At 34.5% G+C, this 15013-nt stretch overlaps 1 long non-coding RNA gene across 1 annotated transcript in view; it reads left to right on the top strand.

Moving 5' to 3' along the window:
* Positions 1 to 15013, top strand: part of LOC140700289 (uncharacterized) — a 38963-nt gene that overhangs the window by 1966 nt on the left and 21984 nt on the right. The gene's annotated exons all lie outside the window — the stretch shown is intronic.

The raw sequence follows: 15013 nt of genomic DNA, 5'->3' as shown, positions 1-15013 counted from the left end.
ATGTTGTAGCCTCTCTTTCTAAATATGATGTGGTGCTGTGGGGACACCAACAGTAATGGTTCATTTAATACAATCTTGGCATCTCAGAAAGGGTGGTACAAAGTAGAAGTGTGGGTCTTATGTAACAAATTGAATTGTAAGTGCATATTCTTCCACCGATGACGAGTAAATCTGAAAATGTCACTAGTTTCCTGTGATAAATACATTCAATATTTTTAAACTTTTTAAAAAACGATTTTTATATATAGTAGCTAACATTTATAAATCTCAATATTGATTAATGTGACTAATCACTGATCTGACACTTGGACCGTTAGGTGTTACTTATGAAAAAAACATCTGGTAGAAATTCCAGCATGACCAGTAAGAAGGGTGATTGGTAGATTGCTAAAAGGCCTTTGCCTTTAGATGCTTAAAACTGAGCACTGAGGGAAATAGACAGAGGCAGCCTTGGTCTTAACCCACTTCCAACCAACCTCCACAACTCTGGTTTTTTAAAAGAGAGTATAATCTAACGAACTTTATATAAAGCTACAGTAATCAAGACAGTATAGTGCTGGTGACAGAATAGACAGAGCAATGAAACAGAATGGAGAGCCTGGAAATAGACCCGTATCCAAATAGTCAACTGACGTTTGACCAAGGAGCAAAGGCAATACAATGGTGCTGGAACAACCTGGACGCTGACATACAAAAGAATGAATCTAGGCAGAGCATACACCCTTTGCAAAAATTAGCTCAAAATGGATCATATACCTAAATGTAAAACACAAAACTGTATTCTATACAGAACTATGTATAGAAGATAACATAAGAGAAAATCTAGGTGACCTTGGTTTTTGGCAATGACGTTTTAGATACAGCACCAAAGCCACGATCTTGAAAGAAAGAACTGATTAGCTGGGCTTCATTAAAATTAAAAATTTCTGCTCTGCAAAAATATTGTCAAGAGAATGAAAAGACAAGCCAGAGACTGGGAGAAAATATTTGCAAAAGACATACTTGATAAAAGATTGTTATCCAAAATGTACAAAGAACTCTTAAAATGCAATAATAAGGACACATCTCGATGGTAAAATGAACCAAAGATCTTAACAGACACTTCTCCAAAGAACATATACAGATCGCAGATAAGCATATGAAAAGATGTTCCACATCTTGTGTGACCAGGAAAATGCAAATTAATATGACAATAAGATAGTACTACACACTGTTAGAATGGCCAAACTCTGGAACCTGGATGACACCAAATGCTAACGAGGATGTAGAGCAACAGGAAATTTGCTGATAGGAATGCAAAGTGGTACAGCCACTTTGGAAGACAGATTGGTAATTTCTCATCAAACTAAGCATAATCTTACCGTATGATCCGCCAGTTTAGCTCCTTGGTATTTATCCAAAGGAGTCGAAAACTTATGTTCACACAAAAACCTAAACACAATGTTTATAGCAGCTTAATTCATAATTGCCTTAACTTGGAAGCAACCAAGATGTCATTCAGTAGGTGAATGAATAAATAAAAACTGGTACCTCCAGACAATGGAAGACCATTCAGTGCTAAAAATAAATGTGCTATCAAGTCATGAGAAGACATGGAGGAACCTTAAATGCATTTTACCCAGTGAAAGATACCAACCTGAAAAGGCTAGGTACAGTATGATTCCACCTATATGACGTTCTGGAAAAGGCAAAACTATGGAGACAATGAAAAGATCAGTGGTTGTCAGGGGTTGTGGGGAGGGAGGGATGAGCAGACAGAGCATGGGGGGTTTTTAGGGCAGTGAAAACACTGTATGACATGGAAATGGTGGATACGTGTCATTATACATTTGTCCAAACTCATAGACTGTACAACACCTAGAGTGAACTTTCATGTAAACTATGAACTTCAAGTGACAATGTATCGATGTAGATTCGTTGGTTATAACGAATGTACCACTCTGAAGGAGGGTATAGCTCAGTGGTAGAGCGCGTGCTTAGCGAGCATGAGGTCCTGGGTTCAATCCCCAGTACTTCCATTAAAAAAACAAAAAACAGAAACCCAAAGTGGAGCCAAGTATACCACTCTGGTGGGGGATGTTGATGATGGGGAAAGCTACGCATGTGTAGTAGCAAAGGGTGTATAGGAAATTGCTACACCTCCCTCTCAATTTTGCTATAAACCTAGAACTACTCTTAAAGTCTGAAGAGCTGATTTTTTTCACTCTTTTGGCTACAGAGTTGACTGATTATTTTCTGTTCTTTGCTTCTTGGGCTTGTGAGCTAAAAGTCAAATCTCCTCCCACCCGCATTGCAAGTGTACAGGATCTGATGACATGCCTTTTGTATACTAACTTAGTCCCTCTTTAAGCTTTTTTAAAAAAACTGAAGTATAATTTATTAAAAAATTTTTAATTGAAGGATAGTCAGTTTACAATATTGTGTCAATTTCTGGTGTACAGCATCATGTTTCACTCATACATACACATATGTATATCCATTTCCGTGTTCTTTTTCATTATAGTTTACTACAGGATATTGAATATAGTTCCCTGAGCTATACAGAAGGAGCTTATTGTGTATCTATTTTATAAACAGTAGTTAGAATCTGCAAATTTCGTACTTGAGGTATAATTTATATATAATATCCCTACTCTGCACTCTATAGGCAACCACTGTAATGATTTCTATAATCATCAGTTAGTTTTACCTGTTCCAGAACTTCATGTAAGTAGAATCATGAAGAATGTACTCTTTTGAGTTTTCTTTCACACAGCATAATGTTTTTCAGTTTTAGCCATATTCGCGGAAGTATCAGTACATCATTCATTTTTATTGTTGTGTAGTATTTCATTGTACCAATTTGTTTACCCATTCACCCATTGATGGACAATTGAATTGTTCCCAGTTTTTGGCTACTGTGAAGAAAGCTGCTGCAAACATTCTTTTTGTGGACTAATGTTTTCATTTACTTGAATAAATACCGGAGTTAGAATTACTGGGTCATAAGGAAAGCATATGATTAACTTTATAAGAAATGGCCAAACCTTCTTCTAAGATGGTTTTACTGTTCTACTGTCTACCAGCTTTGTATGAGAGTTTCAGTTGCTTTATATCCTTGCTAACATTTGGTATTGTTGTTAGTGTTTTCATTTTAGCCTTTCTGGTGGATATGAACTGGTGTCTCATGTAGCATTAAAGAAATCAACTTTATTGAGGTATAATTTATACATAGTAAAGTTCATCCATTTAAAATCTATAGTTCAATGGGTTTTGACAGATGTATACAGTTGTATAACCACCACCAGAATCATTTCCATCACCCCTCAAAGCTCCTCTGTGGAAATCACTATCATCTGTCTGTCCCTATATTATGGCATTTCATACAGTGTTTAGTCTTTTACATCTGGCTTCTTTCAGCATAACGCTTTTGCGATTCAGCCATGTCATGTGTATCAGTGCTTTGTTCCTTTTGATTGCTGAGTAATGACGCACCGTATGCGTGGATCACAGACTGGTTATACAGTCACCATTTGTTGGGCTGTTTCCACAATTTGGCTATTGTGATAAAGCTATCCACGTTCACATGAAGGGCTTTGTATGGACAGAGGTTTCTCTTTCTCTTGGGTGAATATCTGGAAGTGGGTGTGCTGAGTGGTGTGGAAAGTAGGAAACTGCCGAAGTGATTACAGCATTTCCAGTTCCCCCAGCTCGGGGTGAGAGTTCCTGCTGCTCCATGTCCTTGACAATACTTGGTCTTGTCAGTCCTTTTACTGTTGGCCATTCTACTGGGCAGGTAGAGGAATCGCGTAGTGGTTTTAATTTGCATTTTCAGAATTACTAATGGTGTTGAGTATCTTTTAATGTGTTTTTTGACCATTTGTATACCTTCATTTGTAAAGTGTCCAAGTCTTTTGCCCATTTTTATAAATTGGGTTGTCTTTTTTTATTATTGAGTTATATGAATTTTTAAAATGTAATATGAATGTAAGTCCCTTGTCATATGCATGTATTGTGAATATTTTCTCCCAATCTAAGACTTAACCTTTTTTTTTTGATGGGCATAAAATTTTTATTTTGATTGAAGTCTAGTTTATTCAGTTTTTCTTTTATGATCAATGCTTTTTGTGTTCTAAGAAATTTTTGCCTACCCTAAGTTTGCAAAGTTGAACAAACTTTAAATAACTGGTATAAATTCCACATGGATATGATTATCATTTTTATACATTGCTGATTCAACTAAAACTCACTAATAATATTTTTTAATTTACTAATTTTTTGTCTGTGTTCATGAATGGTATTATCTGCAGTTTTCTTCTTACATAGTGTTAGGTTTTGATATCAGAATTATGCTGGTCACATAAAACAAGCTGAGAAGTATTCCCTTCTCTCTTTTTGAGGAATTTGTGTAAGACTGGTGTTATATCTTAAATGTTTGGTGTAATTCACCAGTGAAGCCATCTGGGCCTGGAGTTTTCTAGTGGGAAGTTTGTTAATTATGAATTCAGTTTCTGTATTATAGATGATGGACTGTTTATATATTTTTATATTTTCTTATATTTTAGTAAATTGCATTTTCAAGAAGCTTGTCCATTTCATTTAAGTTGTTAAATATATTGGCATAAAGTTATTCAAAATTTTATCTTATTATTCTGTAGGTTTTGTAGGGATGTCCTCTCTTTTATTCCTGATGTTGGTGATTTATTTTCTCTCTCTAATTAATCAGAGATTTATCAATTTTATTGGATGTTTATTCCACTTCCCTGTAATGTAATTACTGATTGTATTTTAGTCTGCCATCTAGATATTTGTTTTCTCTTTGTCCCTCTCTGCTTTTTGTTCCTTTATTTTGCCTTTCCTGTATTGTTTCGGTTAATTGAACATTTTAAAGTAATTCATTCTTTTTCTTCTGGTGACTTTTAGCCAGTTCTTTGGTCGTTTTTCATGTGGTTACTTTAGGGATTACATATCTGTCCTTAATTTATCACAACTGGTTCATATTTAATGAAAATCTTTACAACAATATCATTGTGTCTATACCTCTATTGTCCTTTGTACTGTTGTCATTTATTTTACTTCTATAAATGATATAAATTTCACAATACACTGTTACTTTTAGTTTAAAAAGTCAATTGACTTTTTTAAAAATTTAAGAAAAAAAAGAACAATAGTATTTTATATTTACCCACATATTTGCCATTTTTAGTGTGATTCTTTCCTTTCCATAGATCTGAATTTTCATTTCTCCTTCCAGTCTGAAGAATTTCCTTTCTCATTTCTTAGAATAACAAGTGTCTGCTGGTTACAAATTATCCCTGCTTTTGCTTCTCTGAGAATGTCTTTATTTCATTAAAATTTTTTTTAAATTGTGGTAAAAAACATATAACATAAAATTTACCATTTTAAAGTATAGAGTTCTGTGCCATTAAGTACATTCACATTGTTATACAGCTATTGTTTCCATCTATCGCCAGAGCTTTTTCACCTTCCCAAACTAAAACTCTGTACCCATTAGACACTAACTCCCCAACAGAATAGAGTCCAGAAATAAACCCTTGCATGTATGATCAAATGACTTGCAACAAGGATGCTGAGACCATTTTGTGGGGGAAGGAGTCTTTTCAACAAATAGTGCTGGGAAAATTGGTTAGCTATATACAAAAACATGAAGTTGGACCCTTACCTTTACATCATGTACAAAATTTAACTCAGAGTGAAGCAAAGACCTAAGAGACCTCAAAGATCTAACTATAAATTCCCAAGTGATCTAATTTGAAAGACCTAAGAATTAAGACTATAAAACTCTTAGGAGAAAACATCAGAGAAAAACTTCATGCCATTGGACTTGGCAATGATTTCTTGGACCAAAAGCACAGGCAACGAAAGTAGACATCTATAATCTGGGTTACATCAAAATTAAAGATTTCTGTTCGTCAAAGGACACAGTCAACAGAGTGAAAAGGCAACCTGCAGAATGGGAGAAAATAGTTTCAAATCATGTATCTGATAAGGGGTTAATATTCGAAATATGTAAAGAACTCGTACAAATCAACCTCAAACCCCCAATAACCTGATTTAAAAAATGGGCCAAGGACTTAAATAGGTATTTCTCCAAAGAAGATCTACAAATGGCCAACAAGCACGTGAAAGGGTGCTCAACACCACTCATCATTAGCGAAGTGCAAATCAGAACGACAGCAGAAAACACGTGTTGGTGAGGATATCGAGAAATTTGAACACTTTTGCACTGCTACTGGGCATGTGAAGTGGTGCAGCCATTGTCGAAAACGGTATGGCAGTTCCCCCAAAGCTAAAAGTTTTAGATTTGCTAGATGAAACGTGTTCTGGACGTTGGTTGCGCAACAGTGTGAATGTATCTACTGAACTGTTCACGTGGAAGTCGTTAAGATGTTTAATTTTATGTCATGCGTATTTTGCCACACTTAAACGTATTTGATAGAGAAAAAAGTACACTAATTCCAGTTTCTAGTTTTTGGTGATTATGAATAATGCTGCAGCAAACATTCTTGCATAGGTTTTTGTGTGAATGTAAGTTTTCATCTCTCCGGGGTAAATATCGAGAAGCAGGATTGCTGAGTCATAAAGTAAGTGTATGTTTAGTTTATAAGAAACTTGCCAAACTTTTTCATAGTGGTTGTACATTTTGCATTCTTAGTGTATGAAGGTTCCAATCGTTACACATTCTCACCAGCACTCAGTATTGTCAGTTTTTCCCCTCCATTCTCATGGGTGTGTAGTGATTATCTCATTGTGGTTTTAATTTGCGTTTCCTAGTGTCTGGTGATGTTGAGTCTCTTCTTATGCTTATTTGCCATTTGTCTTTTTTGGTGAGGTTTCCAGATCTTTTACGCATTTTGAACAATTGCATTGTTTGCTTTGTTTTGTTCAGGTTTTTTTTTTTAATTGAAGTGTAGTTGATTAACAATGTTATTTTCAGGTGTACAGCAAAGTGATTCAGTTATATGTATACATACATACATATATATTCTTTTAGGATCTTTTTCCATTATATATTATTACAAGAAATTGAATATAGTTTCCTATGCTGTATTGTAGGTCCTTGTTATCTGTTTTATATATAGTAACATGTGTCTGTTAATCCCCAATCCCTAATTTATCTAACTTATCCCTCCCCTCCTTTCCCCTTTGGTAAGTGCAGTTTTTTTTCTGTGTCCATGAATCTATTTTTGGTTTGTAGGTAGAATTTGTATAATTTTTTTTAGGTTCCACATATAAGAGATATCATATGATATTTGTCTTTCTCTGTCTGACTTACTTCACTCAATTTGATAATCTTTAGGTCCATTCATGTTTCTGCGAATGACATTATTTCATTATTTTTTATGGCTGAGTGATAGTCCATTGTATACATACACACACATACACACACCCCACATCTTCTTCATCCATTCATCTGTGGATGGACATCTAGGTTGCTTCCATGTCTTGGCTATTGTAAATAGTGCTGCTATGAACATTGGGGTACATGTGTCTTTTCAAATTATAGTTTTCTCTGGGTATATGCCCAGGATGAGATTGTTGGATCATATGGTAAGTCTATTTTTAATTTTTTAAGGAACCTCCATACTGTCCTCTGTTTTATACAGTTTTGAGGTAGAAGTCCTTTCTATATTCTGGAATCAGGGTTTATTTTTATTGCAGTGTAATTGACATATAACATTATATTAGTTTCAGGTACGTAACATAATGCTTCCATATAATGTATATATTGTGAAAAAATCACCACAGTAAGTCTGGTTAACATGCATCACCACACACAGTTACACATTTTTTCTTGTGATGAGAACTTTTAAGATCTGTTCTGTTAGCAACTTTCAAATATACAGTACAGTATTATTAACTGTTGTCACCATACTATACATTATAACCCCCGTGACTTATTTATTTTATAACTGGAAGTTTGAACCTTTTCACCGCTTTCACCCATTCACCCATCTCCCATACCCCCACCTCTGGCAACCACCAATCTGTTATCTATATTTATGAGTGTTTTGCTTATTTGTTTTAGATTCCATCTATAAGTGAGATCATAATGTAATTAACTTTGTCTGACTTATTTCACTTGGGATAAAGCTCTCAGGGTCCATCCATATTGTCACAAGTGGCAGGATTGTCTTTTTTTTATGGCTAAATAATACTGAGTTGTATGTAAAAAACACATATTCTTTATTCATTCATCCATCCATGAATGGACACTGGTTGTTAATGTGTCTTGACTGTTGTAAATAATGCTGCAATGAACATGGGGGTGCAGATATCTTTTTGAGTTAGGGTTTATTCTTTCAGATAACCACTGAGAAGTAGACTTGCTAGATCATATGGTAGCTCTAGTTTTAGTTTTTTGAGGAACTTCTATACTGTTTTCCATACTGGCTGTACCAAATTTATATTCTCATCAGTGGTGCATGAGCGTTCCCTTTTCTCCACATTCTCGCCGATGTTTGTTATTTATGGTCTTTTGATGATAGCCGTTCTAGTAGGTGTGAGATGGTATCTCACTGTGGTTTTGATTGGCACTTCCCTGACGGTTAATGGCGCTGAGCACATTTTCATGTACCTGTTGACCATTGGTATGTCTTTGGAAAAATGTCTGTTTAGGTCTTCTGCCCCTTTTTTAATCAGATTGTTTTTTGGTTTTGCTATTGAGTTGTATGAGTTCTTTATATATTTTGGACATTAATCCTTTATTAGATATATGATTTGCAAATATTTTCTCCATTTGGTAGGTTGCTTTTTCATTTTGTTGATGGTTTCCTTTGCTGTGCAGAAGAAGCTTTTTAGTTTGATGTAGTCTCACTTATTTTAGCTTGTGCTGTGTGTGTTTGGCTTTGTGAATACCAGTTTTTGTTATATATGTGATTTACAGATATTTTCTCCAAGTCTATGGCTTATTTCATTCTTTTTGCAAAACAAGTTTTAAATCTTGATAAAGTCCAATTTTTCATTTTTAAGTCCTCCTTATAGAGTTGTATCTAAGAATTCTTTGCCTAATCCAAAGTCATGAAGATTTTCTCCTATGTTTTCCTCTGTCTTATAGTTTTATGTTTTACATTTAAGTCTGCCATCCATTTTGAGTTAAATTTTGTAGTTGATATGAGGTATAGGTTGAAGTGGTGGTGGTTGTTTTTTGCATATGGGTGTCCAGATGTTTCAGTACAATTTGCTGAAAAGACTATACTTTCTCTACTGAATTACCCTTCATGAAAAATCAATTGACTGTATTTTTGTGGGCCTTTTCCTGGACTCTCTCTTCGATTTCTTTGACCTATGTGTCTGTTCTTTGTCCAGACCCCACACTGTGCTTAGGAATGTGTGCTGGAGGGAGAAAGGCTGGAGATTGGGAGACTAGTTTGGAAGTTACAGCAGAAGACTAGGAAAGAGAATTTCTGAGGGCCTTTCCGGGCCCGTGGGGATGGACAGAGGGGACAAATTCATCAGTGACTCAGGAGATAGAATACACGAGACTTAACAGTGGATGGGGAACAAATAGGTGGGAGGAATCTAGGAAGACTTCCTGGTTTCTTACTGGAGCAACTGGAGGTCTGTGGTCATTAAAGGGGCCTTAAGACTTGTTTAGGGAGTGGGTGATGAGCCCAGTACAGGCATGTGGAGTTGGAGGTACCTATAGTATATCTGAGGTGGAGCTGTTTCCCTTGTCTTTGGGAAAAGCATGGACCTGAGGCTTCGGGGACAGATCTGGGTCCAAGACAGAGGTTATTAGGTAAGACTCTGGAAGTGAAGGAGGTCAACCAGGAGAGTGTGTTGAGAGAACTGCAGAAATCTGAGAAGCACCAATACTCAAGAAATTGGCCAAAATTGTGAAACCTGTCTGGAAAGTGTTTAAGGAGGGTGGTTGGAGAAAGAGGAGGAAAATCAAGAGAGATGGTTTAGGGAAGTTAAAGAAAGAGTATGTTTTAGAAGGAAGGAGTGGGCAGCAGAATCACATCTTGAAGAAAAATCCAGAAAAGTAAGAAAGAAGGTCAATTAAATTTTTAAAAATCAACTTTATTACAATATGATGCATAGATAATAAAATGCATCTATTTTAAGCATTCAGTTCAATAGGTACCCACCACAAACAAAAACTCAAACATTTCCACCGTCCCAAAGATTTCCCTGATAGTTACCTTTGCAGTCAGCCCCCACTCCACTCTTTGGCCCTAGGCAACCACCATTCTGATTTTTGCTACTAATAGATTAGCTTTACCTTTTCTAGAATTCCACATAAATGAAATACAGTATATACTTTTATATCTGGCTTTTTTCCCTCAGCATCAACTTTTTTTGAGATTCAGCCCTGTTGTTGTGTGGCTTAGATTCTTTCTCTTGCTGAGCAGTATTCCATTGGTTGGGTGTCCATTCACCTGGTGACAGACATTTAGGTTGATTCCAGTTTGAGGCAGTTATGAATAAAGCTGCTGGGAGCATGTATATGCAGTTGTTTGTGTGGACAACTGTTTAGGGTAAGTATATGTAATATATTGTATATGTATAAATTGTAATAGCTAGAGTAAACTCTAAAAGCTATACAAATGAGTGCACTAAGAGACACTATAGATAAATCAAAATGAAAGTGTTCAGGTAACTCACAGTAAGGCAGGAAAAAGAAAACAAATGAAAAGCAGAGACACAAATAGAAAACCAAAAACAAAATGACAAAAATAGATAAATTTCTGTATAGCACAAGGAAATATATTCAATATCTTGTAATAACCTTTAATGAAAAAGAATATGAAAACAAATATATGTATATATATATACGTATGACTGGGATATTATGCTGTACACCAGAAACTGACACATTGTAACTGACTATAGCTCAACTAAAAAAAAACCAAAATGACAGATTTAGGGCTTAATATACCAATAATTACATTAAATGGAAATCATCCAAATGTACCAATTAAAAAACAGAGACTGGCAGAAGGATTTAAAAACATGACCCAATTATATGCTGTTTATAAGAAATTCACTTCAAATATAACATAATGATATTAAATAATAATTGTAGATTGAAAGTAAATATAATAGGAAAGATATACATGCAAGCATTAATAAAAAGAAAGCAGGAGTAGCTATATTGATAGTAGATAAAGTAGACTTTAGAACAAAGGAAATTGTCAGGGACAGAGAGGGATATTGTATAATGATAAAAGGGTCAATATACCAAGAAGACATTGAATCCTAAATGTATGTGCACCATACGACAGAGCTGCAAAATATGTGAAGCAAAACTGATAGACCTGAAAGTAGAAGTAGACATCTCCACAATTATACTTGGAGACCTCAACACCAACTGACAAACAACTAGACATAAAATCAGCAGAGATGTAGAACTCAGTAACACCATCAACCAACAGGATCTGACGGACAATCTGCCCAACAACACAGAATACACATTCTTTTTCAAGTGCCCATGGAACATATACCATAATAGATTATATCTAGAGCCATTAAGCAAGTCTCAACAAATTTGAAATTATTGAGATCATATGGAGTATGCTTTCTGACTACTGGAATCAGTGGAATCAAACTGGAAATCAGCAATAGAAAGATACTAAGGAAATCTCCAAACATTTGGAAATTAAATAACACACTTATAAATAATCCATGGGTCAAAGATGAAGTCCCAAGGGAAATTAAAGAAAAAATTTTTAACTGAATATAAATGAAATACAACACATCAAAATTTGTAGGGTGCAGCTAAAGTAGAATAGAGAGGGAAATTTATTGCACTAACTGTTCACATTGGAAAAGAGGAGAAGTCTCAAATCAGTAATCTATGCTCCTGGGGGAGGGTGTAGCTCAAATGGTAGAGTGCATGCTTAGCATTCACAAGGTCCTGGGTTCAGTCCGCAGTACCTCCATTAAAAACAAAAACAAAAACAAAAACCCTATGCTTCCACCTCAAAAAATTAGAAAAAGATAAACAACAAACCCAAAGAAATAATAAAAATAAGAACGGAAATCAATGAAATTGAAAGCAGAAAAAGAATAGGAAAAATTATTGAAACAAAAAGGTGGTTCTTTGAAAAGATCAACAAAATTGACAGACCTCACTACTAAAATCAGGAATGAGATAGGCAGACACTGAAGTGATAGTAATAGAATACTACAGACAGCTCAGTACACACAGATTTGACAACGTAGGTGAAATGAACCAATTCCTCACAAAGTACAAATTTCCTTTATCTCATAAAATATTAATAAGTAATTTGAATAGCCCCATAACTATTAAAGAATTTGAATTCATAATTTTAAAACTCCTAATAAATCTCCAGGCCCAGATAGCTTCATTGGAAAGTTTTAACAAATGTTTCAGGAATTACCGTTAATTCTACACAACCTCAGAAAATAGAAGAGGAGAGACATTCCCCAGCTCATTCTATGAAGCCAGTATTACCTTGATACCGAAATCAAAGACAGTTCAACAAAAAAAAAAGGAAAAAAGGAAACTACAGACCAATATCTCTCATGAATATAGATTCAGGAATCCTTATCAAAATACTATCAAATAGAATTCAGCAATATTTAAGGAGACTTATACACCATGACCAAATGACATTTACTCCAAAGATGAAAGGCTGGTTCAGTATTTGAAAATAAATCAGTGTAACCTAGGACATTAATAGGTGAAAAAAGAAAAATCATATGATCATATCAATTGATAGATAAAAAGCATTTGACAAAATTCAACACCCATTTATGGTAAAAACTCAGGAAACCAGAAGTAGAAGGGACTTCAACTTCATAAAGAACATCTACAGAAAACCTACAACTAGTGTAGTTAATGGTGAAATACTGGATATTTTTCCTTTAGGAGTAGAAAGAAGGCAACAGTGTCCACTCTCACCACTGCTAGGCAACATTGTATTGGCAATTCTTGCCAGCACAGTAAGGCAAGTAAAGGAAATAAAAGGGATATGGATCAGAAAGGAAGAAATAAAACATTTCTTTTTGTGGATAACGTGGTGGTCTATGTAGAAAATTCCATGGAATCAGCAGCTACAAAAACTTACTAGAACTGAGTGAGTTCAATAAGGTTATAGGATACAAGATGAACATTATAAAGTCATTTGTATTTCTATATACTATCAGTGAGACTGAAATTTTAAAAAATCTTAAAAAAGGAAATTAAAAGTATAATGTCAGTAACAATCAATAAAAAAATAAAAAGAAATACTTAGAGGTAAATGTAACAAAACACATACAGGACCTGTATGCTGAAAACTACACAACAGTGGTGAAAGAAATCAAAGGAGATCTAGATAAATAGACATTCTGTGTTCATGGGCTGGAAGATATAATAGTAAATATATCAATTCTCTCCCAATTGATATAAAGGTTTAATGTAATTCCTATAAAAATTCCACAAGATATTTAAGATGAATATAGACAAGTTTATTCTAAAATGTATATGGAAAGGCAAAGGAGCTAGAATATCTAAAAAATTTCTGAAAAATAATAATAAAGTTGGAAGAATCACTCTACCTGATTTTAGACTTACAGCTACGTTAAACAAGATTGTGTTGGTATTTGCAGATGGACAGACATATAGACCAATAAAACAGAACAGAGAACCCAGAAGTAGCTCCACAGAAGTATGACCAACTGATTTTTAACAAAGGTCCACAAGTAGTTCAATGGAGGAAGAATAGTTTTTCTAATAAGGGGCTGGAGCAACTGGATATCCATAGGCAAAAAACAAAACAAAACAAAACAAAAAACCCCACAAAAATCCTCAAGCTAAACCTCTGAACAAAAATGAATTCAACACAGCAAAAAAAAATGTGACAATGAATATATATATGTTCATGTATAACTGAAAAATTGTGCTCTACACTGGAATTTGACATAACATTGTAAAATGACTATAACTCAATAAAAAATGTTTTAAAAAACTCAAAAAGGATCAGAGATTCAAATGTAAAACATGAAACTTTAAAACTTTTAGGTGATATTCAGGACCTGGGGTTTGGTTGAAGAGTTCTTAGACATAACACCAAAAGCATGATCCATAAAGGAAAAAAACTGGTATGTTTTACTTTATCAAATTTAAAACGTTTGCTCTGTTAAAAAAAAACAAACCCTGTTAAGAGGATGAAAATACAAGCTATCAACTGGCAGAAAATATTTGCAAACCACATTATGTGATGAAAGACTCATGACTAGAAATTATAAATTTCATTTTCTGTTAGTGTCTGGTATATAAAAGTGCAAGTGATCTTTGTAAACTTTTTATATCCTGCTACCTTGTGAAATTCACTTATTAGTTTAAGTGGCTTTTTTGTAGATTCCTTAGGGTTTTTTATTTATCCAATCATGACACTGAGAATAGAAAGAGTTTTATCTCCTTCTTACCAACCATTTTTTCTTTGATTTCTTTTTCTTGCTTTATATTGCTGGCTAGAACATCCAGTATAATGTTGAAAAGAATTGGTAAGAATGGAGATTCCTGCCTCATTCCTGAGCTTAGGGAGAGAGTGTTTGCTTTTTCATTATATGGTGTTAGCTATATATTTTTTTTATAGATGCTGTTTTAGGCTATGAGGTTCACTTCTGTTCCGAGTTTACTGAGGATTTTTTTATTATGAATATGTGTGTCTATTGAGATGATTATATAGTTTATCTCCCTTATTCTGTTAACATGGTGAATTTCACTGTTTGTAATACTAAGCCAACCTTGAGTTCTTGGGGTAAACCCCACTTGATCATGATATAGTATCCTTTTTATATATTGCTAGACTTCATTTGCTAACATTATGCTTAGGAGTTTTTACATTTATGTTGATGACGGCTATTGGTTTTTAGTTTTCTCATACAGATGGCCTCCAACTTACAATTTTTGACTTTACAGCGGTGCAAAAGTGATACGCATTCAGTAGAAACTGCACTTTGAATTTTGAATTTTGATCTTTCCCTGGGCTAGCAATATACAGTACAATACTGTCGTGATGCTGGGTGCGTGGGTTTATTTCTGGATTTTCTATCC

The sequence above is a fragment of the Vicugna pacos genome, chromosome 12 (assembly GCF_048564905.1).
Source record: "Vicugna pacos chromosome 12, VicPac4, whole genome shotgun sequence".
NCBI classification, from domain to species: domain Eukaryota; kingdom Metazoa; phylum Chordata; class Mammalia; order Artiodactyla; family Camelidae; genus Vicugna; species Vicugna pacos.
This window is presented reverse-complemented; position numbering and strand designations above follow the sequence as displayed.